The sequence below is a fragment of the Microcaecilia unicolor genome, chromosome 1 (assembly GCF_901765095.1).
Source record: "Microcaecilia unicolor chromosome 1, aMicUni1.1, whole genome shotgun sequence".
Taxonomy (NCBI): domain Eukaryota; kingdom Metazoa; phylum Chordata; class Amphibia; order Gymnophiona; family Siphonopidae; genus Microcaecilia; species Microcaecilia unicolor.
In genome coordinates this window covers 554395308-554421644 of record NC_044031.1, presented here as the reverse complement: position 1 = coordinate 554421644, position 26337 = coordinate 554395308, and the positions used below count along the sequence as shown (strand labels likewise).

Here is a 26337-nt window from a genome sequence, read left to right as displayed (position 1 = left end):
ACAAATCAAAGTAGGGTATACACAAAAAGTAGCACATATGAGTTTGTCTTGTTGGGCAGACTGGATGGACCGTGCAGGTCTTTTTCTGCCGTCATTTACTATGTTACTATGTAACAGTTCCCTTAAAAACATAATTGCCATTAGAGGACAACCTTGCCTGTTTCATTTCTTTCAGAAACGGGCCTTTTTTACTAGTCTAGTATAAAGAGCATACAAAAGAGTATTCATCCAAATGGATGAGCAACAAGCATATACAAAACAAAATGCACCAGACACTGGAACGCCAGAGCTTTTGACTGCTTTGAAGGTCAACTATTTGGAGCCCCAGTGGAGGGCTACCTTTTCCTCATCTTTGAAGGTATTGTCTCATAATTCCTGATGCAGGCCCGTGTCTGGTCACTGATGTACAACATCATTTCTACTTCTATCAATTAAAGGACATGTTCTGTTCTTGAAGGCTCCTGATGCTTTTTGTTTTGAATTGTTTGTACTCTGTATCCCTCTCTGTTTGGCTTTCCTCAACAAACACATACACCAAGATAATCAAGAAAATCAGATGTATCAAAATCACTGGTCTTATAAGTTAAAAAGGATAGCAATGCTATCATGTTGATTCTGATAGATTTGCCAGCTGCATTCAGTCTTGTGAGTCATGCTTTACTGTTGAGGAGGCTGGCAGATATCAGTGCATCAGATACCTTATTGTCCTAGTTTCAATCTTATCTGCAAGATAGGTTTTGTGCTGTTCATTGGCAGAATTCCATCTTGTGCTGCTATCCTCTGAGGTGTAGGGTTATTAATATTCAGTTATTGATTACATTTGATCCTCACAGTTTGCAATTAATCAAACATTGGTGCAAATATCCAGTTCACTCTCTCGGCATACACTTAAATTAAACCCTTATACTACTACTACTAATCATTTATATAGTGCTACTAGATGTATGCAGCACTGTACACATTATATGCAGGTACTTTTCTCTGTCTCTAGAGGGCTCACAATCTAAGTCTTTGTACCTGGGGCAATGGAGGGTTAAGTGACTTGCCCAAGGTCATAAGGAGCTGCAGAGGGAATCGAGCCCAGGTTGCCAGGATCAAAGTCCACTGCACTAACCATTAGGCTACTCCTCCACTCATACAGCATCACCTGTGGCTAATTTGTCTCTAGTAGGTACTGGTATACCATTTGTAGATATAATTAAAGCTTTGGGAGTTGTTTTAGATTGTAAATTGCCTTTTCAGTTACATTTTTCTGAAAGAAGAGCTTTTATACATTACAGATGATTTGTTCAATAAGATCATTACTTGATAAGAAATCTCTTACCATACTCTTTCATGTACTAATTCTTAGTTGTCTGGATTACTGTAATGCTCCTTTTCAGGGACTTCGCCAACAAGATATTAGACATTTACAGATGGTGAGGAAAAGCTTGTGACATGGTAAGACTGTGATTTCTTTTTGACTCTTCTGCTATATGGAAAATGTAACTTTTATTTTTCTCTATTTATTATGGGGTCCTTTTACTAAGGTGCGCTAATGGATTTAGCGCACACTAAATGCCGAGCAACTATATACCTATGGACTGCTTGACAGGGGCCCTTTTACTAAGCTGCGGTAAAAGGTGCCCTGTGTTAGTGGCCGTTTTTGCCCCCGCGCCAGGGCCCCTTCTACCGCAGTGGCTGAAAATAGCCAAAAATGAAATGGCCTTGCTGTATGTTCACACTTGCCTTGCGGCCATTTCGAGGGCAAAAGCTTACCACCTGTAAGGGCTCCTGTACATGACGCTGCCCAATTACCTACGGGTAACCCCTCTGCAGAAATATTTTTTCAACATTTCCACTAGCGCCAGAAATAGCATGCAGTGGGGGTGGATCTAGCTGCGTCACCCACGTTGGGCCAGCGGTAGTTCCGGATTGTCGCGTGGCAACCCTTTAGTAAAAGGGCCCCTTAACCTACACTAATTTGTTAACATACCTTAGTAAAGGAAACCCTATGTGATTATTGTAAACCACTTAGGCGGTATCTTGAAACTATTTTATAAAGACAAATAGGCCCTTGTGTTAATTGTCCCATAAAAGCTGCAGAAATCATGGCTAAATGAAGTTGTGGACATTTATATTTGCTCAAAAACAGGTGTAAATGTTCATACATAAAGGTTCCTGTTTATAAAGCTGTGTTAGCAGCTACCGGTGTAGTAATGCTGCTACAACCCATTCATTTTCAATGGGATGTGTCGGCATTGCCACTCGGCTTTGTAAACTCCACCCAAAATAACATGCCTTCACCTGAAGTAAAAGTATTCACATTCTTGTCATTGGAAGTACTTTTGCACAGGGATCATTTTATAAGCATTTTTAAATGTGTCTACACTTTATTTGTATTGTTTTTATATACTATTTTACTGACTAAGGAGCCATTTTATTAACCTTCAGTTGGCAGTAGTGCATGCCTACCATGCAGCAAAAGCGCTGCTGCGGGATGAGCTGAGGCATGCCACAGTAGTATGTCTGTCAGCGCGTGCTAATCCCGTGCTGAAAAATATATTTTATTTTTCAGTGCTGGAGGTATGACTGGGTGGCGAGCAGGCGTGCCCTGTGCTAATCGGGTAGCATGGGCATATTGCCGCGCGCTTTCTGATTACCACGGGGTTATAGCGTGGGAGCCCTTAGCACCTATAAAATAGCTGGCGGTAAGGGCTCCCACAGTAATGGCCACGCACCAATTGGGAAATTAGCATGTGGGCATTAAAGAAAAATATAGAAATGTGGCCATTTTACCGCCACACTAACAGTGGCCGCATCATGCGGGAAACCTATGTGCTGACAACAGCGCCGCCCGCTTTTTAGTTTGGCTTAGTAAAAGGGCCTCTCGGTAATTCAAAATAGTTTATAAAGTATTCATGTAAACAATTATAAAGATAAAACAGTAAAAAAATCTTAAAAATGAAAATAATAAAACAGATTAAATAATAAAAAAGAAAAAGTGAAAAATGGGCTCCATAATAGTCAAAAAAGATAAGTGTAATGTTTGTATTTTGACTGTTATGGAGCATGGGTATGGACGTTTTTGACCAGTGATGAGTTCAAGCCATGGTGGATGCTTTTTCAGCAATAAAATAAGCACCACAGGCTCTTTTTGAGGTCTTTTTTCTTCCAATACCAATTATATTTATATAGAAATTTTGTTGATGGTATTTGCAGCAAAAGGGTTTCCACAGTCTGTTTTGAGAATTATAGAATACTAGCACAAGTCTGTAGTTTCATGCCTAACTTTAGGCGTGAAACCTTATTGTTTGGCCACAGTAGAAATTTAAATAGCGGGGGTCATGTATCAACACACTGTATATCACCCTCACTAAATGTCTTTTTAGAAATGCTAAGTAGTAGTAGTAGTAACAAATCTCAATGCTACAATCAGTTTGCTCTTGACTTGCCTCTTCATCGGTCATTAATTACATTAATATGTCGTCAAAAAACTTTCATGTTGTAGAAAACTTAAAAATGTCATCTCCTTCTTGACTGTTATGTGGTGGGGCATTTTCGATATGACGTCTAAGGCTGACTTTAGACATTTTGTAACAAACGTCCAAAATCTGAATAGGAAAGAAGTTCATTAAAAAAAACAAAGAAAAAAGTATATCTTCTGCTTTCCAAAATACTGTTTCTGACAAGGTTTTGTGCTTTGGACGTTTTGTTTTTTGGTCCATTAAAAAAAAAAAAAACCCCAAAAACCCGTCCAAGTGAAAAACGTAGAAAATCAAGCCATTGGGATGTAGGAGGGGGTCAGCATTTTTAATAGACTGGTCTCCCAAACATCCCAGGATATAAATGGGGCACCCTAGGGGGCACTGCAGTGAACTTCAAAAACATTCTCCCAGGTACACATCTCACCGTTGCGCCCTTATCTTGTCTGCTGAGCCCCCCAAAACCCACCCAAAATCCACTGTCCAGAACTATACACCACTACAATAGCCCTTATGGGTGAAAGGGGCACCTATATGTGGGTACAGTGGGTGTCTGGTGAGTTTTGGAGGGCTCACCGTTTCCCCCACAAATGTGACAGGTACAGGGAGATGGAGACCAGAATCCCCCACTCCATGGTGCACTGCACTGACCACTATACTACTCCAGGGACCTGAATACTGTTCTAATGGACCTGAGTATAACATCTGAGGCTGGCAAGTAATGTTTTTAATCACATTTTTGAGGATGGGAGGGGGTTAGTGACCACTGAAGGAGTACATCCCTGATTCCCTCCAGTGGTCATCTGGTCATTTAGGGCACCCTTTTGTGCCTTATTTGTTATAAAAACAGGTCTAGCTCTAAGCGTCTTAGTTTTAGTCCCGGACACTTTTGTTTAGTTCCATTATGACTGAAAAACGTCCAAGTGTTAGGAACGCCTAGATCCCACCCTTACAATGCCCTTGACATGCCACCTTGTGATTTGAACGCACTTCTGACGGACTTGGTAGAAAAATGTGTAAAGATTGGTTTTGAAAATACCAATTTGGACGTTTTTATGAGAAAAACATCCAAATGCAGATTTATGCCACTTTTTGGATGTTTTTCTCTTTTGAAAATGAGCTCCAAAGTGTACTTAACTTAAATGTAGTTAGTACTTCCTGGGACCGCTCGCCGACATGCGGCATGTTTCACATATAGCTGCGTCTGGGTTTGGTCCACCAGCCACATCTCATAGTGCATTCAAAGCTATGAGACATGGCTGTTGGACTGAACCCTGATGCAGCTATATGTGAAACAAGCCGCATGTCGGCGAGCGGTCCAGGAAGTACTAACTACATTTAAGTTTGTGATAAAGTGACTGTGATAGTCAAGAGGGAGATGACATTTTATGTTTCAACGTTTTTATTAGTTTTCCATCAGGTTGACATCAAACATACTCCATATATTTTTCACTATACATCAGAAACCTGAACATTATAAATCTTCAAAAATATGCCATCCAAATATTTTCTTTTAACATTTCCTCCCTTCTACCCCCATCCCCTCCCTCCACCCCTCTTATGCCCATTCCCCCCTCTCTCATATACCCCCCTTGAAGGAGATGACATTTTAAAGTTTTCTATAAATTTAAAACATTGAATAAAAAAAAAGTTTTTGATGACTAAAGTAATTAATGACCAATGAAGAGGCAAGAGCAAATTGGCTCTTGTGAAATGAGTCACTGCTGAGGTCTTTTAAAGAAAGGGGCTCTTTTACTAAGCTACTTTAAAAAGTGGCCTGCGGCAGTGTAGGCGCGTGTATTAGGCACGCACCGGGCCAGTTTTTACCGTGTATGTAGAGGAGTGTGGTAGCCGTGTTAGTCCACTCTTAAGGTTATCAATAGAAATCAAACAAAATAAAACATGGAAAAGAAAATAACATGATACCTTTTTTATTGGACATAACTTAATACATTTCTTGATTAGCTTTCGAAGGTTGCCCTTCTTCGTCAGATCGTGTATGTAAAAAGGTTTTTTTTTAAATGTGATGGGAAAGGGCATGTGGTAAAACTGAAACTAGTGCGTGTCTAAAACCAGCCTGAGCCCTTAACGTCATCCATTGATCTAGCAGTAAGGGTTCACGTGCTACACGTGCAGTGACCGGTCGGTGCACACCAAGTGCTGATTACTGCCGGAAACAGCTCATGTGGAGGAAATAAATAATTTATCCAGGCATTATGGGTGCACGCCAAATCTGAAATTACCGCCAGGGGAGTTGGACTGGCCTGGTGGCAGTCTCATTTGGGCATGTGTCGCACGCTCGTAGAGCCTACTGCGGCTTAGTAAAAGGGCCACAAAGTATTTTGATTATGCATGTTGATTGTACTATTGAGGTTTGTTAAAAAGACATTTAGCGCTGGGTAAATTTAGGCGTGAGCACTTACGCCATGTCAAAGGCTGGTGTAAGTGCTCATGCCTAACGGTTGACAGTTAGGTGTGGAACTCCTTATTTCTGTAACCTGCACCTAACTCCTAGGCATGCCCGTGACCCGCTCATGTCCCTCCCACATCCACGTACCCCCCCCCCCCCAAAGAAGTTGCACGCGATGGAACACACAACTTGTAGAATAGTGACTAAGGACAGTTCAGTGTGCAAATGCTTATTGGTGCCAAATAGTGTCCATTCTCACCAACCTAAGTCAATAATTGGCTATTAACGCCAATTAACCACCAATTATTTCATTTATTATGTATTTATTGGGATTTATTAACCATCCTTATGAAGAGATTCACCTAAGACGGTGTACAGCAGGTACAGTTTAACATAAACTTACAATTTTGTTAACAGCGTAACAATAGTAAAATAACCAAGCATAAACATAAATACAATAAATGAGGTAAACCAGAAAACAGTAAATTGAAACCTAATAATAGAACTACTGTGAAAGAATATAAAAAATATACACATTTAACAGCACTGGAATTCAAATCCAGAGATATGATACAATGAGGGCATAATACTAATGATACACCTAATAAGCACAAATTAGAACATTCAAATAGCATACTCATAACTTATTCTATAAGTTGCTTGGACAAAGTTGCATGCTAGTCAGAAATTTGGGTGTGGAACTTTCTAGAATTAGGGGGTAAATCAGGATCAGTAAATCACTTTCATGCACACTAAATTTTTTAAGGCACAATAATGTATGCACAACCCAATTATATACCTGTTTTTCTGTCATTTTCCAAACTATGTAGGAACAGTGCTGTTGGTTAGCAACCTTTTGTGTCATTGAAGGATCTAAAAAGGTAGGCATAGGATAATATCCAAACCAATCTTTGGTCACAAGCCTGAAGATGCTCTATAACAGTTAGGCAGCAGGAAACTGAACCCTTGTACTTTTCTATGGGTGCATGTTTAACAGAACGCTTTCCTCAAAAGACTGTACTATAAAATAGTTTCTTGATGTACTGGCCATTTGAATTAAGCTGCACATGCAACTGCCCTTATGCTATAACTTATGTGTGCAAATTTGTGCACTAGGCATAAATTTGGGTGCACAAGTTTATAGAACCCGGGGGAAGTTATATGAAAAAATGCAAGATACTAAAAAAAATAGTCCTGTTCATGCCCTGTAGTAGCCACGAAATCATTATTGCTATCTGTGTCCTTTTTGGGGTGTTGCAGTGTATTTCTGTTGCTTTTAGTTCCTCTATTCACATTAGTCTATACTTAAACAGCACATTGCCCAACTTACAGTCAAACTGCTATTAGAGGCAAGATGGCAGCTGAGAGGAAGTCCTGAACGGTCTCTCTGTGTTTGGTGTCTTTTTTCCTCTTTAAATGTTTTTCTTGAGAAGTTGCACATTCACCCTGCTGTGCCAACTGGCTGTATCACCGGCTCAATGGACTGTCATCTCAAATTCAGAGGTCTGCTGTGTAATGTGCTGGAACAAAATGTTACATCCTTAGAAAAAAGGATTGAGAAAGTAGAGGGAGAGACAAAGTCAGTGGTCTTCTTTAATTTTTAAGTCGGGGCCACTTTGGATCCAAATAAGCTGAAGGAGAGCCACTAAATATTTTCTCATGTGAGACTGCAACACAGCTGACCAGTGAGTGTCAATGACATCTATCCCACCAGCCCTTCTTTGAACTTTTTTATTGAGGGTATCCTCAAGGAGCTGGGCATTTCCAAATGCATACTCTTCATCTTCTGAGAAATGCCTTGTCTTTCAAGCATACGGGGTTGCCTCCCATCCACTTTCCCCTTTCTGTCATGAGCTTGGGTAGAGAGGCAAAGAGCAGCAGATAGGCCAGAATGACGAGGGCCACCCCAGAAGTCTCCAGGGGTGCCATTGGCCCCTGGGTGTTGCACTGTAGAACACTGGACTAAGCAGTCTTCTGACAAACATGTTGCAAGTATGAAAGGTAAGGTTCTCTGATACATTGTAAAATTTAAAGTTTGGACAGTGTTTTGAGATGTAGGAGATAGCATTTCATAAATTTTCAAAAAGTGCTATCAGTAGCACCTTTAATAATATTCAGGCATTATTTATCTGAAGTTCTTAGGATGAAAAGGGCTGTTCTAGCACCTTATCTTGAAAGTATATTATTTGCTGCCATTTGTTAAAAAGAAACTGATCAACCTTTAGTGCAGGACTCGATAAATCCCAGGCATCTGGTCATCATGGTGACTGGAATTTTGTCCCTGGCACCTGGGATTTTTTTTGCTGATGCGGGAACTCTTGCACTGGTCCCTGCTCCCTGCTCTTTTGAAGCTGCCTCTGTCCTCCCACCTCTTTCACGGCTGCCTGTGCCCTGTGCGTCTTCGGAAGTCTGCCACTGCTCACAGAAAGATGAACCAGTAAGCCTTTTAGTGTCTGGTGCGCTTCCAATACCCTGTCGATCCTGCTGTCTCTGAAAGCATATATCGGAGGCGTGTCAGAGGGGGCGGAACCAAAGGAGTCTTGGACGTGTGCCAGAGTCTGAATGTCACAGTGCTTATTGTTTCATTTTTCAGTGAGCAGTAGCAGACTTGCAGAGATGCAAGGGTGGAAAAAGAGGCAGCCATGGAAGCAGTGGAGGAGGGGAGGAACAGAGGCGTACCTAAAAGCAGGGGGAGGGATGGCAGCAACCCCAGAAGTGGTGGAGGGGATGGAGGCGGTCCCAGAAGCAGTGAGGGGTGGCAGCAGATGCTGGACATGGGCTGGGCATAGGGAGAGGAGAGTGCAGAGGCTGGACATGGGGTGAGGATGCAGATGCTAGAAATGGGGAGAGGGTTCAGATGGATAAGGACTGGACATGGGGAGAGGGTGCTGATGCTGGACATTGTCTGGGCATGGGGAAAGAGTGCAGATGCTGGACATAGGCTGGGCATGAAGAAAGAATGCAGATGCTGGAGATGGAGAGAGGGTGCAAATGCTGGAAATGGGGAGAAGGTTCAGATGGACACGGGCTGTACATGGGGAAAGATGTAGAGAGAGTGCAGCTGCTGGATATGGGGAAAGAAGTGGAGCTGTTGGATATGGGGAGAGAGTGCAGCTGCTGGATATGGGGAGTGGGTGCAGATGTAGGACATGGAGAAAGATGGAGAGGGTGCAGTGCTCAATAGGGGAGAGAGTGAAAATGTTGGATATGAGGAAAGATCAGAAGAGAGAATGCAGATGGTAGACCCAATGGAGGTGTGAATTGGGAGATAGAAGAATCTGGACATGGGAAGGCAGAGGAAAGATGTGTAGCTAAATCGTATTTTCAGTGGTACTGCATTGTACTTCATGCCACTGAAAGTACGTTTGGCCAAGACACTTCAGGTTATATCTGGTTTTGTAATGTTCATACCAAATGTAGCTACAAGTACAGGTGCTGAATATCAGTGTCTGCACATGTAGAGTATATCTGCACTTGGGACATGGAAAGGAAGTTCCAGGATGACACCATTTGTTCTGTTATATGAAACTATACATGTTCTTTTACTGAAAATGGTTTCATAAAGATACTTGGACATTTTGTGTTATGCTGAATGTCCAAGTGTCTTTTGAAAATTGGCTCATGTAATATAGCCTGTGAATATGTTTCATTCCTTGTCACTTGCAGCAGATGAATCCAGGAACTAGTGGGTTAAGTCCGCCTACCAGCAGGTGGAGATAGAGATAAACAAACTAAAGGCAGTGATGCCAGATGGCCAGCTCCTTCCTCAGTTAGTATGTCTCTATCTCAGCAGGTGGTGGACGGCTTTTCTCCAGCTCCTGGGCCCAAGGCCTCTGAGGGTGCTCCTGGGCCGGTGGCCATTTGAGCCGGGGGTGGCGGACTGGTGGTGTCCCCTTTGGCAGCATACTCAGTTGTTGGGTCCCTGCTGCACTTCAAATTCCCTCTGAATAGGTTTTTGCTGTTCCTTTCCTTCCCTGTTTGTTTCTGCCTCCTCACTAAAAAAAAAAAAAAAGAACAGAGAAGTACAGGGAAGTGTGTTTTTGCTGAGAGCAGGTTTGTGTTACCGTTTGAGCCGTTGAATAAGGTTTCTGAGAAGGATCTAACACTTAAGACAGTGTTTTTGGTGGCCATTGCTTCGGCTAGGAGGATTTCTGAAATTCAGGCTTTGTTTCCCAGAGATACTTTTTTGCAGTTTTCTGAAGCAGGGGTGTCGATCTGGACGGTGCCGTCGTTTCTACCTAAAGTGGTTTCTGCTTTCCATGTCAATCAGGTGGTTTATCTTCCGTGTTTTCGAAGAGAGGATTATCCGGGGGAGTTTGCCTCGCTACGTTTCCTGGATGTGTGGAGAGCCTTGTTTCGGTACTTGCAGATCTCTAATGAGTTTCGACACTCGGATCATCTCTTTGTGCTCTTGTTGGGATCGAAAAGAGGTGAGGCGGCTTCTAAGGCTTCCATTGCTCGCTGGATTAGGGAAGCCATTGGAGCGGCGTATCTGCTACAAGGGCGGGTGTCTCCAGTGGCCCTGAAGGTGCATTCTTTTTTTTTTCAATTCTCTTTATTGTCATCAGTACAATACATGCTTGTAAAATGCACGATCAAATCCAAACCATCAACACTTAGAACAGTATGTCCTTTAACACAGAAATATACACAAATATTAGGCGTGAAGCACAATTGCACTAACATTTTCTTCTATACTCTCTTCCCGTCCTCCCACCCTCCCTTAACCCCCCCCCCCTGGCCTGCCCCCTCCCCTCCCCCAAGTGATCATCAATGGTTCTAGGAAACCTTACTATCTTAACATTTCTTCTAATTTCTGCCAAAGCAATGCATATTGTCTGTTGTCCGAATTTGGAGATGTCTTGTACATTAAATTCTCATACTTTGCCATTTCTTTAACCTTTGCCACCCAACAATTATAGGCCACTGGTTCTACCCTTGTCCAACACTGCAGGATAGTTTTTTTAGCTGCCAGGGTAGCCATATACAAAAATCTCCGCTGTGGTTGAGAGTACCCCTGCTCCAGGAAATCTGTCTGGTCTCCCAACAACAGCGAATGATAGGACCATTCTACCTTCTCCTGGATTACTGCGTTCAATACTCCAAAAAGTGGGTTCCATAGTTCCAATTTTGGGCACTCCAGGAAACAGTGTAGGAAGGTGCCTATACCTGCCTGGCATTTGGAGCAAATGTCCGATTCCCACAGATTCATTTTCTTCCCCTTTTCACAAGTAATATATGCCCTATGAAGCAGTTTAAATTGAGTTTCTTGCCAGTCCGCACATTTAACAAATTCTGCTAGTGACACAAACAGGAAATTAAATTGAGGTGGCGAATATTCAGTTCCCAATTCTTTATTCCACGCTAAGACGGCTCCTCCCCTCCCATTAGCTGGCACAGCCATCTTCATCAGCTTATACCACATAGATAATTTATTGCCCTTCGGGGGTAAGCATAGTACCATCTCGTCCAATTTCCCATATGTCCATCCCTTCCCATACTTCCTCCAAGCCTGTGACCAATAATGTCGTGCTTGTAGGTAGTGCAACATTTGATTATTTGGGATCCTCCATATCTCCTTCACTTGCGAGAAGGGAAGGAAACTAGTGCTCTCCATGGATACCAAGTCTCCCCAAGTCACACATCCATTTTCTGCCCATCTTTTAAAGACAGAGGGTCCCATGCCCACCGGGAAATCTACCAGTCCCACCATTCTCTGAAAGGGTGAGGCTGATGGGCTTCTATCCTGTCGGCCTCTCCACCATTTCCACGCCATGCGGAGCGGTGCCAGAAAGCCGAACTGTTTGTTTGCAATGGTGCCTAGTCCTGGCGAGGTATGTATTAGATTTATAAACGAATATGGTTTGCACCAGTCCTCCCACCAATGGCTTGGGGTGAATTTTGATTGGCCACTAATGCCTTCGTATATTATACGCATCAGGGCTGCCACATTGTAAAGGCGTAACTCAGGTAAATTAAGGCCTCCCCTCTCCCTATTGAGTATTAACACATGATGTCCTATGCGTGCGCCTTTATGCCTCCAAATGAATGACCTTATAATGGATCTAAATAGCCTTTCGTCCTGCCTCTTAATCCATATGGGAATTGCTTGCAATGGGTATAATAGCTTTGGCAGCAGAACCATCTTAACCAGTGCTATTCTTCCGTATAGTGATAGGGGGAGATCTTTCCATCTCTCACAAGTTATCCTAATCTTATCAATTTGTTCCAATATATTTTTCTTATACATCACTAATGTGTTAGTACTCAGAAAGATCCCCAAATAACGCATTGCCTGCATTACTGGTGGTATAGGGAGACCGATAAACCTCGAGCTGTCCTGAGTTCCTGCTAGTGGGAGTAATTCAGATTTTTCACAGTTGACCCTTAACCCCGAAACGTCCCCGAACTGTTTTACTAAGAGTAATGCCTGGTCCAAATGGGTAAATGCATCCTGCAGGTATAAAAGGATATCATCCGCAAATAAATTGATGCGGATCTCCTTCCCCCCCACCATGAGGCCCCTAATCTTGTTGCTCTGTCTTATTTTAATCGCCAGCGGTTCAATTGCCATCAGGAACAGGAGCGGCGATAGCGGGCACCCTTGCCTTGTTCCCCTTTGTAACTCAAAGTCTTCTGTTAGGGTGTTATTTATCATCAGCCTCGCTCTTGGTTTAGTGTATAAGGTCTTAACCCACTCAATGAATCTGCCACTAATCCCGTACTTCTCCATCACCCAAAAAAGATACTGCCACGATATGCTGTCAAAAGCTTTTTCCATGTCTAGCCCCGCTATCACCTCACTCCCCTGTGTTCCTTTATAGGTGTGAATCGCTGCCAATGCCCTGATAAGATTCATTGAGGCGTACCGGCCCGGTACAAATCCCGCCTGATCTTCCTGTACCACCCCAGATAAATATAGGTTCATTCTTCGGGCGAGAATAGCTGCTAAAAGTTTAACATCTTGGTTTAATAAAGATATGGGGCGGTAAGATCCCACCTGCCCCGGATCTTTTCCTGGTTTAGGGATTAAGATAATATGTGCTAGATTTTGATTATGTTGTCCGTCAACTCCCCCTCCTGATAGATCATTAAAGAAGTCGACCAGTGGTTTAGTAATATCTGTCATTAAGATCTTATAATATTCAGGCCCATATCCATCTGGGCCCGGGGCCTTAGTCAGTTTTAATGCTTTAATGCCTTGTCTGACCTCCTGCTCTGTTATCGGGGTGCTTAAGTGTTGTGCTTGGTCTGTGGTCAACTGCGGCACCTGCAGGCCCTCAAAGAAAGCATCCCTTTGCAGTGGGTCTAGTTCCCTTACTGCGTACAAGGATTGGTAATAGTGAACAAATTGTTTATGTATTTGAGCCTCTTCATGGTATACTCTGCCTGTGCTATCTTTTATGGATGTAACAATCTGTCTTTTCCTGTAAGGCCTCACTAGGTTTGCCATAAGCTTCCCAGCCTTGTTGCCCCACTGAAATAATTTGAATCTCTGAAAATATATATCCCTTTCCGCTCTGGCATTAAGCAATTGATCAATACATTTACGAAGTTGACCCAATTTCTCCCTGTATTCTTTATCCATGCATCCCATATGTTGTCTACGCACTTGCTGATATTCGGCCGTCAAGGTTAACAACTCTGCCTCTGCTTTTTTCTTTTTCCGGGCAGTGTACGCTAGGATATGGCCTCTCAGTACAGCCTTGGCCGCCTCCCAGTATACAGTTGGGCTCACTTCCGGGGTTCTATTATCCCTTTGATAATCTGCCCACTTCTCTCTCAAGTATGCTTTAAACGCTTCGTCTCTGTATAGAGTGGGGGAAAACTTCCATACTCTCTCCGAGGCTCCCTTGGTATATTCTATGGAGTATGCGATAGCTGAATGATCTGACAATGTGTTATCCAGTATATGTGCTGCTTTTGACACCGGGAATAGGGCCTGTGATACAAGGAAGTAGTCTATTCTAGAGTACGAATTATGCGGATTGGAAAAGAATGTAAAATCTGAATCATAAGGGTGTAAAATTCTCCACACATCAATCCCAGTTGGTGTATCAAAAAATTGACCCCCCCCCTATGCTCCCATCCCTTTGTTTTGGATTTACTTGGTTTACAGTCAATAGTGGGGTCTGCAGTAATATTGAGATCCCCTCCCAGGATTTTCTGATAATCCGGATACAGCGCCATCTGTGCCACTATATCTGAAAAGAATTTGTGGTTGTATATGTTTGGCCCATATATATTACAAAAGCTGATCTTTCGGCCCCACAACTCTCCCATCACTATGACATACCTTCCCTCCTTGTCTTGTAATACCTTATGGATGGCTAAAGGCAGCTGTTTGTGTACTAAAATAGCAACTCCCCTTTGCCTGCTGTTAAAAGATGAATATACCACCTCTCCCACCCACCCTCTCTTTAATTTCACATGTTCCGAACTGGACAAATGGGTTTCTTGGAGAAAGGCGATATCCGCCCCCTCTTTTCTAAGCCAGGACAGTATTTTAGTACGTTTAACTGGGGAGTGAATCCCATCTACATTCAAAGATAATATCTTCAAATTAACCATCTCCCATTTTATAGTCTATAATCCTCATGCCGTCCTTTCTGTTCTTTTTGTGTTCCCGGCCAGCCTCCCAGCTAAGCCCACCAGGAACCCTCTGCTTCTGGCTTTCGGTTCCCCTCAAAAAACATCTCCAGCTTCCCCCCTGCAGGCACTTTACCCCTTCCCTCCCCCCACCCTCCCTCCCCCCTCCCAAATCCCCCTTGCTATCTCCTTCCCCCTCATACACACAGACTCTAGCTCTTCTCCCTCCCATCCCTCCCTCTTCCCCCTCAAAACCCTTCTGATTCCTCCTCTTCATCATCCTTCTCCTTCCCGTTCCCATACAGCCAGGAACATACATCATATTCCCCCCTCGAATTCCTTGCCCAGTTGTGCACCCCCTAACCCCATAACATCCCCCCACAGCCAATTCAACATAACACAACCTATATGCATAATATTCATATAACTTGCTGGAATTGTCTCATTAACTGTTGCTCGAGAGCTCTGCACTTCTCTCTGGATCTTTGGGTTAAACCAACGCTGTGCCAGTATATCGGGTTCATAGTTATTCCAACATCCCTTTGCTTAGTTCCAGACCTCACCGAAACATTGTCCTTAATGATAGCCTGTTCAGGGGGGCTAAAGGTTTCCCTGGATATCTCAGATCAGATCCCATTCTCAGGGTATCTCTTAACACCAACATCAATATTGCCCCCCTACCAGGAATTTCCAGCCAAGCTCTCAATATGCAAACAAGGGATAACTTCAAAGCTAAATCAAACCATTAGATCCTCTTCGATCTGTCCCGCGGAGAGGTATTCCCTTCAACTTTTATTCTCTTGCTGGTGCCTCTCTGTTCATTCTCTCCATAAACGCTTTGGCCTCTGCTGCTTCCTGAAACATCAGCGCTTTTCCTTCATGCCACACTCTTAATTTCGCAGGATATAGAAGCGAAAATCTGATACCTTTGCTGTACATTTGAGAGCACGTGGGGGCCATTGCTCGTCTAAGCTGCGCCACCGCCAAGGAGTAATCATTGAATAGTAAGAGTTTATGTCCATTGTATTCTAGTTGCGTTTGTCTGGATCTTCCCTGCTTTAGCAACGTTTCTTTCTCTCTCCAGTTAGGAAAATGAGCAATTGCTGTTCTGGGTTTGGTGTCTCCCTCTTTCCTGCTCCCTATACGATGTGCGCGGTCACATTGCCAAGCGCCGGTTTCTCCTCTTAGGCCCAACTGCGTAGGGAGCCATTCGCTGAAGAATTTGTAAAGTTCTCCCTCCTTCACTTCCTCTGGAAGCCCCACAACTCGCAGATTGTTGCGGCGATTTCTATTCTCTTGTTCCTCCACTTGTGCCCTGAGAGCTGCTGCTTCTTTTTGCAGGGTTTCGATCTGGGCCGCCATACCCGTTGTCGTGTCTTCTTGAGCTAGCACGCGCTGTTCCACCTCTGTTAGCCTGCGGGCTTGCGTGTCAAATTTCTCATTAATTTCCTCGACTGCAGAGTGGATTTTGTTTAGTCGGTCCTCCAGTGCTGCCGCTACTGTGGAGGATATCTCTTTCGCCCATTCGCCCGCGTTTTTTTCAGGCCCAGGTAAAGGTTCTGGAGACATCGCCATCTTGGCCGCCTTTCCCGCGGTCGCGTGCTTCTGTTTTATGGCACCCTAATTTCTAGTGGGCATACCTCTCGTCCCGTTCCTCCGATTTTAACCCAATTTTTGCTATGAGTTCTCTGTCCCTTCGCGTTATTCTGGGACCCTTCAGGGTGCAAAAAATGTTTCGAATAGCAGGTTTTGCAAAGAATTCGAGGGAGCTCTCCCTTCCTGCTGCTGTTCAGGAAGCAGTCATCACGTGACCCCCCCTGAAGGTGCATTCTACTTGGACACAGGCGGCTTCTTGGGCGGAGGCGTCGGCCTTATCTCTGGAAGAGATTTGTCGAGCGGCTACTTGGGCGTCCTGTCATACTTTTGCGAAGCATTACTGGCTAGACGTGTCTGCTCGGGAGGATGCGAGTTTTGGGTTGGGAGTGTTGGTGCGGGGAGCGTCGGCTTCCCACCCTACTTAAGGAATGCTTTGGTACCTCCCACTAATTCCTGGATTCATCTGCTGCAAGTGACAAGGAAGGTAAAATTATGTCTTACCTGATCATTTTCTTTCCTTTAACACAGCAGATGAATCCAGGATCCCTCCCTAGTTCAGCCGACGTTTTTTTCATTTTCCGCGCAGTGTAGCTATTTTTTCCTTCCGGGTTCTCTTTTGCAGAGTTCAGACAGATATGAGAACACGGAAAGGATTCCGATTTCTGGATCAAGTTGCAGTTATTTCGAAGTTCTTATTTGGTTCTCTGTTTTTCATAGTGAGGATGGTTTCTGGTTGTTATTGGTTTCATATTTTTGGCCTTGGCAAATGCTTATGAATGACATACTAACTGAGGAAGGAGCTGGCCATCTGGCATCACTGCCTTTAGTTTGTTTACCTCTATCTCCACCTGCTGGTAGGCGGACTTAACCCACTAGTTCCTGGATTCATCTGCTGAGTTAAAGGAAAGAAAATTATCAGGTAAGACATAATTTTACCTTCTTTTTTCTTGGGACAACCACCTGATCGGTGTTCAGAGTGAGAGGACCCTCTGCTTCCTGACTGACAGAGCAGAGAGGGGACAACTCTGGGAGGGCATGGTCCAGGCAAGATAAAACTGATCACACCTAAGCCAGAGAGGCTCAGGGAAGACAAGAGCAGTCTTCTGGCATTTCACCACATATATGTAAGCAGCAGAAGCTTGATTCAGGTAGGCCAAGTTTTATCTTGAAGATAATGACTAGTGCACACAGTGGCCTTGTCAGGGACAGGCCATGGGAGATTATCCTTGAATCCAAAAACTACTTTTGTTCTCATTTCATCGTGCCTGAGAAAGAAACAGGCTGTAACCTTCTTTTGGAATATTAATAAAGTGTTTTTGTTTTACCTTCAACCCTCTGACTGGCTGTGCTTGTTAAGGCTCTGCGTCCAACCCTCACTCACAGTTCTACTGTAAGTTTTTATCCATCATTTTCCTCTCACCTTCCAATTCTACATAAAAACATAAGCTTTGCCATATTGAGACAGACGAAAGATCCATCAAGCCTAGTATCCTGTTTCCAACAGTAGCCAATCCAAGTCACAAGTACCTGGCAAGATCCCAAAACACTAAAACAGACTTCATGCTGCTTATCCTAGAAATAACCAAAAGTATAAAGAAATGGCACCGCACCAGCCAAATTCTATTGAAACATACACAACTAAAGGGTGGATGGGGCTTAATCAGCTGTATGTATCATTATTAGATTAGAAGGAAGTGTCTCATACAGTCACTGAAGCACCATTATAGTGTGCTATATCAAAGCATATGCTTATGTGACATTTTCTAATCATAGACAACCTCCAACCTCCGATAGTGCAAACAATTGCTTAATCAGTGTCCTCAAAAACTTAGTCCAAATCAAAAACCGTGAAACAAATTTTTGTTATTTTTATAAGCACTAACAGTGTACACAAAGCTTGAAAGGTATTTATATCAGCAGGAAAACACTTATCTTAATATTAGATGTTCTATAATCTTGTTGTGATTTAAACTTCCTGTGTTTTCAGTTCTCCGTAGTAGTTTTACGTTTTAAGTCCGGTATATGCCAAGTCCCAACAGGAGCCTGTTTCGCACTTCCATGCTTTGTCAAGGGACAACTTTACACATACCTGTTAAAATATAAAAAGAGTTTAGATCATCGTTATTCCTGCAGACATAATAAAAGATAGAGTATTTGGCGTCTGGACCCACTTTAGTAACAACCGGCACCGGCAGAGAACTAGCAAAGATGGCGCCAACGTGATTTTAAAGTCTAAGAGAACCGCCCACTGACGGCTGTGTCGCAATCAGCTGAATCCAATCATAAGAAACAATTCCACTGGAGGTATGTATTTAAACCATGCGGTTCCAGCGTGTCAAGAGAATAAATCCATTGGGTCTCCTTCTGCAGAAGCAATCTGTCAATATTCCCTCCACGGGCATTAGGTATAATGTGATCAATGACCATGCATCGTAAAGATTCACTAGAATGCTGTTTATCTTGGCAGTGTTGTACAAGTGGACCACCAGAACTCTGACTTGCTATCCTAGATCTGTGTTCCACCATTCGAGCGTTCAAAGATCTATTTGATTTGCCAATATATACCTTCTGGCAAGGACAAATAATATAATAAATAACATGAGATGTCCGACATGTAGTATGGTGTTTGAGATGATAAATATGACCATTATGTCGAAAGGAAGTGGTTTCAATTGTCAAAGCACAGGTTTTATAGCCCGTTTTGTTACATTTACAGTGACCATCTGTCTGAGTGCATCCAGTTGTATCTTTATATGTGAAATCGGCTGGACTCAAGATCTCACTTAAATTGCGTGCACGGGAGAAGGCTGTACGTATGTGTTGTTCAGCGAAGACTGGATGGACCCTTACTATATCCCAGTGTCTTCTAATTATCTTTGCAGCCAGCTCACTGCCTGGAACAAATCGCATAATGAAGGTCATAATCTGATCATCAGAAGATTCTTGTTTACTGCTCTGTAGAAGGAGCTCTCTATTGTTATATTTTGCCCTAGTGTAGGCTTTTCTAAGAACCCGCTTAGGGTAATTACAATGTAACATTTTAACCCCAAAAGAACACGCTTGTTGCCGAAAATCGTTGTCATCAGTGCAAATTCTTCTAAAGCGAAGGAACTGGGAAAACAGCAAGCTGTCATGCAATGATCTCGGGTGACAGCTGCCGTATTCCAGAATTGTATTTCTGTCAGTGGATTTAGTATAAACCTTAGTCTGAAAGGTATAATGTTTCAAAGTAATCTCCACATCCAAAAAATGTATGATGTTATTTGAAATATATATACCTTTCAAGCTTTATGTACACCGTTAGTGCTTATAAAAATAACAAAAATTTGTTTCACGGTTTTTGATTTGGACTAAGTTTTTGAGGACACTGATTAAGCAATTGTTTGCACTATCGGAGGTTGGAGGTTGTCTATGATTAGAAAATGTCACATAAGCATATGCTTTGATATAGCACACTATAGTGGTGCTTCAGTGACTGTATGAGACACTTCCTTCTATCCTAGAAATAAGCAGTGGATTTTCCCAAGTCTATCTTCATTCATTTGAGTATTTATATACTGCTTAGACCTAAGCGGTTTACAGTTTCATTTTACAGGTATTGGGTCTGTCCCTAGTGGGCTTACAGTCTAGGTAGTACATTGTACCTGGGGCAATGGAGGGTTAAGTGACTTGCCCAGGGTCACACTGAACTGTAGAGGGAATTGAACCTGGTTCCCCAGGATCTCAACCCACTGCCAACCATCAGGCAACAGCGGGACTTGAACCGAGCTCCCCAGGTCCGTAATTCGCTACACTAACCATAAGACCACTTTTCTTTTAGGACATTATTCAAACCTTTTTTAAACCTTGCTAAGATAACTGCTTTTCTCCGAGAACAAGCAGGCTGCTTGTTCTCACATGTGGGTCGACGTCGACGTCCATTTCGGCCCGGGAATCGGCAATTTTGCAAGCAAAATATATAAAAAAAAGTTTTGCCAGAGTCTTCTGCCGTGCGTGCAGCGCACACCACGCATGCACGGCTGTCTTTCCTCCCGTCACGTGAGCATTCCCGCTCAGTTATTTTTTCTCCATGGTGAGGTGCGGTCGAGTTTTCTGACATTGTCTTTTCGACCTTTTTCTTTCTTTTTCGTAGTAGAATTTACAGTTAAAAAAACCCAACCTCCCGTAGTTTTCTTATTTTTTTGCTCCTTTTTAAGTTTCCTTTGTTTTTCGAGCCTGCGGTCAGGTTGCTCCCTTCTTTTCGTGCCCTTTTTTCTTTTAACAGGCACGATTGCGTCTTTTGATTTCGCCGAAGCCATTTTTTCTTCATTGTCATCGAAGACACCCAGCGGCTTCAAACATTGTATTCGTTGCAATCGGACTATCTCGGGTACCGATACCCACGCTTGGTGTATCCAGTGCCTTGAGCCGGACCACAGCCCTGCTGCTTGTAGTCTGTGTCTTCATATGAAGAAATGGACCCAAGCGTCTCGAGAGGCCCAATGAGAGAAGCTTTTTGGGGCTCAGTCCAGTCCTTCAACATCGACATTGGTACCGAGGTCGGCGAAATCGACATCGAGGGATGCATCGACATCGGGAGTGAAGGTAATGGCTGCGGAACGACCAACTCGTGCTGGGAGCAGTGAGGCATTGAGTGGGTCTCCACCTGTCTCGAGGCCTCCTGTTATGTAGGCCCCCCGGGACAGACCTTCGTTGGACCCGGCCCCGAGGAGACGTGAAGATTTCACGTCTTCCTCATCGGTACCGAGGAGTCTCATTGACGGACGTCGAGCGAAGAAGCACTGTCATCGTTCTCCTTCGACACATGGTGCCGAGAGCTCCGGGGCGTCAAGGGATTCGGCACCTGAGAGGCGTTGGCGCCAAGAGGATTGCTCCCCCTCTATTCAGGAGGTGCTGATGCGTCAGTCTAGCAGCCCGGTACCTACTCCCCAGCCTCGACAGATTCTGCCACCGGCTCCTATGCCGACCCCGCAGCCTTGTCCGACGGTGTCTCTTGATGAGCGTATCAGGGCCCTGCTTCCAGAGCTTCTGGAAGGGTTACTGCACCAGTCTGCTTTGGTGTTGGGGGTGCTTGCGCCTTCCGTACCGTTGGCTATAGCGGTTTCTGGCCCTTCGCCTGTGGTGAGGTCCCCGACCTCGGTGTCGCCTGCGGCATTGGTGTCGGCTGACACCCAGGTCGACTCTCCCACGGGCGCGCGTAGATGCTTATGCGGCTCAGTAAAAGGGGCCCTAACTTAGGCACGGATTTGTGCCTAAGCGTGTACCCTTTATAGAATCATGCATAGTGCTGATTTTTTGGGGCGTGGAATTTTGAGCACCATTTATTGAATTTCCATCTTAGTATTTTTTCCATTCTTCCTGGTTGTGTTCTTGCACATAGAGATTATACAAACACAGAGGTCCTTTTACTAATGCTTAGTGTGCATTAACAGAATTAGAGTGTGCTAAATGGTAAGAAGCCCATTTTATACCTATGGCTTCTTAGTGTTTCGTGTGCGCTAATTCCATTAGTGTGCGCTCAGCTTTAGGAAAAGGGCCCCATAAAGGTTATATAGCACAGAGCTTCCCAAACTCTGGGTTCGGACTCCAAATGGGTTCACAAAACCCACATGGGATCATGACCTGAGTGGGCTGTCCATAAGTGCATCATTATTCCATACTTCCAGAGGTCACCCACTAAATTTTATTTGGCTGTTATCATGGGGTCACAGCCACAAAAGATTGATAAGCACTGATATAGCAAGTATCTTTAAAACATGTGAGCAGCATAAATGTTGTGATAAAATAGAATGTAAAATGTGGTATCATTCAGCATAAGATGTGTTCATACGTTGCTTCCTGTGGTAAAGAACTCTCTTGTAATTAATTATTCTGTTAAGAAATATATAATACTCCCAAACATCCTAGACTACTTCGGGATTGGAGGAAATGTACTAAGATGGTTTAAAGGCTTCTTAACAGCAAGAACTTATCAAGTGATTTCAAACTCAAAAACGTGAACACCATGGAAACCTGAATGTGGAGAACCACAAGGATCACCGCTCTCACCAACCCTTTTTAACTTAATGATGACACCTTTAGCCAAATCGTTATCCAACCAAGGACTCAACCCGTACATCTATGCTGACAATGTCACAATATACATCCCGTACAAACAAGACATAACCGAAATCACAAATGAAATCACACACAGCCTCCAAATAATGAACTCATGGGCGGACGCATTCCAACTAAAGCTAAATGCAGAAAAAACACAATGTCTCATCCTGTCCTCACAATACAACACAAATAAACCCAATACCATAAACACCCCAGACTACACACTTCCGGTATCAGACAGCCTGAAAATTCTGGGAGTCACAATTGACTGAAATCTCACACTCGAAGACCATGCGAAAAATACAGCAAAGAAAATGTTCTACTCAATGTGGAAACTTAAAAGAATCAAACCTTTCTTCCCAAGGGAAGTATTCTGCAGCCTAGTACAATCAATGGTGCTAAGTCACCTAGACTACTGCAATGCCATTTATGCCGGATGCAAAGAACAAATCATTAAGAAGCTTCAAACCGCTCAAAACACAGCAGCCAGACTCATATTTGGGAAAGCGAAATACGAAAGCGCCAAACCCCTAAGAGAAAAGCTACACTGGCTCCCACTAAAAGAACGAATTGCATTCAAAGTTTGCACCCTGGTCCACAAAATCGTCTACGGGGAAGCCCCGACTTACATGTCAGACCTTATAGACTTGCCTATTAGGAACGCAAAAAGATCATCATGCACGTTCTTCAATCTCCACTATGCTAACTGTAAAGGGCTAAAATATAAATCCACATACGTGACCAGTTTCTCATACATCTGCACACAGCTCTGGAACGCACTACCGAAGGCCATAAAAACAACGCAAGACCTAACCATCTTCCGAAGGCTACTGAAAACAGATCTTTCAAGAAGGCATACCATAAACATCCATCTTAAATACTAAATAATAACATTATACACGATCTATACAAAACCGAACATTTATCGCATGACAGCTTAACCTCTTTGCTATTAATGATCAAGCACTACCACTCTATACTTTATGTCGAATAGGGTCTCTCTATAGTCGATGACCTAATGTATGTTACAATCCAATTTATTACTCAGGAACCTTCAAGCAATACCATAATGTATTCTTCTTTATCATGTATGTATGCACCTGATCTGTTCCATATATATCATGTTCCATGTATGCTACCATGTATGTATGCACCGTAACGCAATACCATTTGTAATTCTGTTACCCGGAAATGGCAACCGCCATTACGGCAAATGTAAGCCACATTGAGCCTGCAAATTGGTGGGAAAATGTGGGATACAAATGCTACAAATAAATAAAATACATTTAAACATCCATTAGGTCAGTGGTTCCCCAAACCTGGTCCTGAAGACACCCCATCCAGTCAGGTTTTCTGGATATCCACAATAAGTATTCATGAGAGAGATTTGATTGTACTTCTTCCACTGCATGCAAATCTGTCTCATGAATATTCATTGTGGTTATCCTTAAAACCTGACTGGCTGAATGCCTATAGGACCAGGTTTGGCAACTGCTGCATACAGAAAGTTTAAAAATATACAGGAACGCAGAAAACATGAAAAGGTTTATAAAACAGCTCCTTGGAGATGTAAACATCGAACATGATGGATACTCAGTTTTCATTTTTATGTGGTCCATATATGTTTCTAAGATTCAACCAAGTACTATTTTACATATATTGATGTAGTTACTAAGGGGCCTTTTTACTAAGCTGTGCTAGTAAATGGGTTTAGTGTGCCCTAATGCAGGACTTTTCCATGCACTAAACCTATTTCTAGCATGGCCATAAATTTGGCCTTTTTCAGTTATTTTGTTTTCTGGTCATGCACTGGACAGTGGTTTAGAAGCACTTCATAGAAACAATGAGGCTGGCTTTGACTGGCTTTTTACACCTGACAGTGCACACAAGAATAATATTTTCCATTTCTTTCCTAATAATTCCTAACATTCTGTTGCATTTTTGGTTGCTGCTGTAGTACACTAGCCAAAGATTTCAACAAATTGTCCACAATGATTCTTAGATGCTTAGTGCTGATTCTTAGTATGAAACCTAGCATCATGTAGTTATAGCATTTTCCTCCCTATGCCCATCACTTTGCACTGTCTAAATTAAGTTCATCTGCTATTTTTGTACCCAATGTCCCAGGGGCAGGAATATGCATCCATACCCTGTTCTCACCAAACCCTTTTATACCTTCGCATCAATGCAGCATTGTCCCTTCCCAAACAAAGGCTACATAACATAGAGACAGCATCACAAACAATGACTTTATTCAGGATTTCAAGCAGACATTTTTAGCACCAGGGGCTTACAAATTCAGTGTATTCTAACAGAACCATGGTACTGTAGGCAGTCATTTGAGCCAGCAAAGATACATTCCCTTCCCAGCATCCCAATATAGCTCATGAGAGACAATGAAAGAAAGCCAGATAGTATACAAGCATTGTGCAGTTATGCTGAGAGCTATGAGTTGACTTTACTTTTTAGTAAAGCCCATTCTCCGAGGACAAGCATGCTGCTTGTTCTCACATATGGGTTGACGTGTGCGTCGGCCCAGGAATCGGCATTTTGCAAGCAACATATAAAAAAAGTTTTGCTAGAGTCTTCTGGCGCGCGTGCGTGGACCGATTTCCCGCCTGTCGCGCAAACGTGTTCCTCAGTTTTCTTTTCTCCGTGTTGAGGTGTGGTAGAGTTTTTACTTCGCTCCTCTCAGGACCAGGAAAGAGTCTTCATTCGTTTCGTGGCTTTTTGCCTTATTTTCTTTTCTTTTTACTAACAAAATTCTACAGTTAAAAAAAAAAACACTTCCCGTCGTTTATTTATTTTTCCTCCTTTTAAAGTTTCCTTTGTTTTCGACGCGGCCGGGTTGTTCCTTTCTTTTTGTGCCCTTTTTCCTTCTAACAGGCACAATCGCGTCTTTTGATTTCGCCAAAGCCGTTTTTCCTTCCATGTCATCGAAGACACCCAGCGGCTTCAAATGTTGTACTCGGTGCAACCGGACCATCTTAGGTACCAATACCCACGCCTGGTGTATCCAGTGCCTTGGGCCCGACCGTAGCCCAGCCGCTTGTAGTCTGTGTCTTCGTATGAAGAAATGGACCCAAGCATCTCGAGAAGCCCAATGAGAAAAGCTTTTTGACGCTCAATCCGGTCCTTCGACGTCGACATCGCCATCGGTACCGAGGTCGGCGACTTCGAGGGAAGCATCGACCTCGGGAGCAGAGGTAATGGCTGCTGAAAGACCTATTCACGCTAGGAGCAGTGAGGAATCGAGTGGGTCTCCACCTGCCTCTAGGCCTCCTGTTATGCAGGCCCCCCGGGACCGACCTTCATTGGACCCGACCCCGAGGAGGCGTGAGGATTCCACATCCTCATCGGTACCGAGGAGTCTCGATGACGGGCGTCGAGCGAAGGCGAAGAAGCACCGTCATCGTTCTCCTTCGACAGACAGTGCCGGGAGCTCTGGGGCGTCGAGGGAATCGGCACCCGAGAAGCGTCGGCGCCGAGAGGGTCGCTCCCCCTCTATTCAGGAGGTGCTGATGCGTCGGTCTTCTGGCAGCCCGGTACCTGCCCTGAGCCTTGACAGATTCTGCCACTGGCTCCTTTACCGACCCCGTAGCCTTGTCCGACGGCAGCTCTTGACGAGCGCATCAGGGCCCTTCTTCCAGAGCTTCTGGAAGGATTGCTGCACCAGTCTGCTTCGCTGTCGGGGGTGCTTGTGCCTTCCGTACCATCTGCTGTAGCGGCATCTGGCCCTTCACTTGTGGTGAGGTCTACAACCTCGGTGCCACCTGCAGCATTGGTGTTGGCTGCCACCCAGGTCGACTCCCCTTTGACGTCGGTGGAGGAATCTTCGCCGGAGTCCAGACGGGTGTCGACTTCTTGGCACTGCCATTGAGGATGTCGTTCCTCGGCGTCAAGGCAGGCTCAGCTTCGGACTGCTCTGAGGGATGTCTTGTCCGATACTGAAGATGAGCGTTCGTGGGAGGAAGAGGAGGATCCCAGGTACTTTTCTTCTGACGATTCACATGGGATTCCCTCTGAACCTTCCCCTCCACTAGAAAGGAGACTTTCTCCACCGGAGAGACTATCCTTTACCTCCTTTGTCCGGGAAATGGCTGTGGCTATTCCCTACCCTATGAAAGTTGAGGATGAGCCCAGGGCTGAGATGCTTGTGGTCCTGGATTATCCTTCTCC

General features: G+C 43.8%; 1 long non-coding RNA gene across 1 annotated transcript in view; it reads right to left on the bottom strand.

Annotated features, from left to right (window-relative positions):
• Positions 1-1385: 1385 nt before the first annotated feature.
• The window catches only part of LOC115460422, a 35361-nt gene continuing 10409 nt past the window's right edge, over positions 1386-26337 (bottom strand). The window contains exon 4 of the long non-coding RNA XR_003940486.1: positions 1386-1455. This is a non-coding gene — a long non-coding RNA (uncharacterized LOC115460422). The remainder of the gene's footprint in view (positions 1456-26337) is intronic.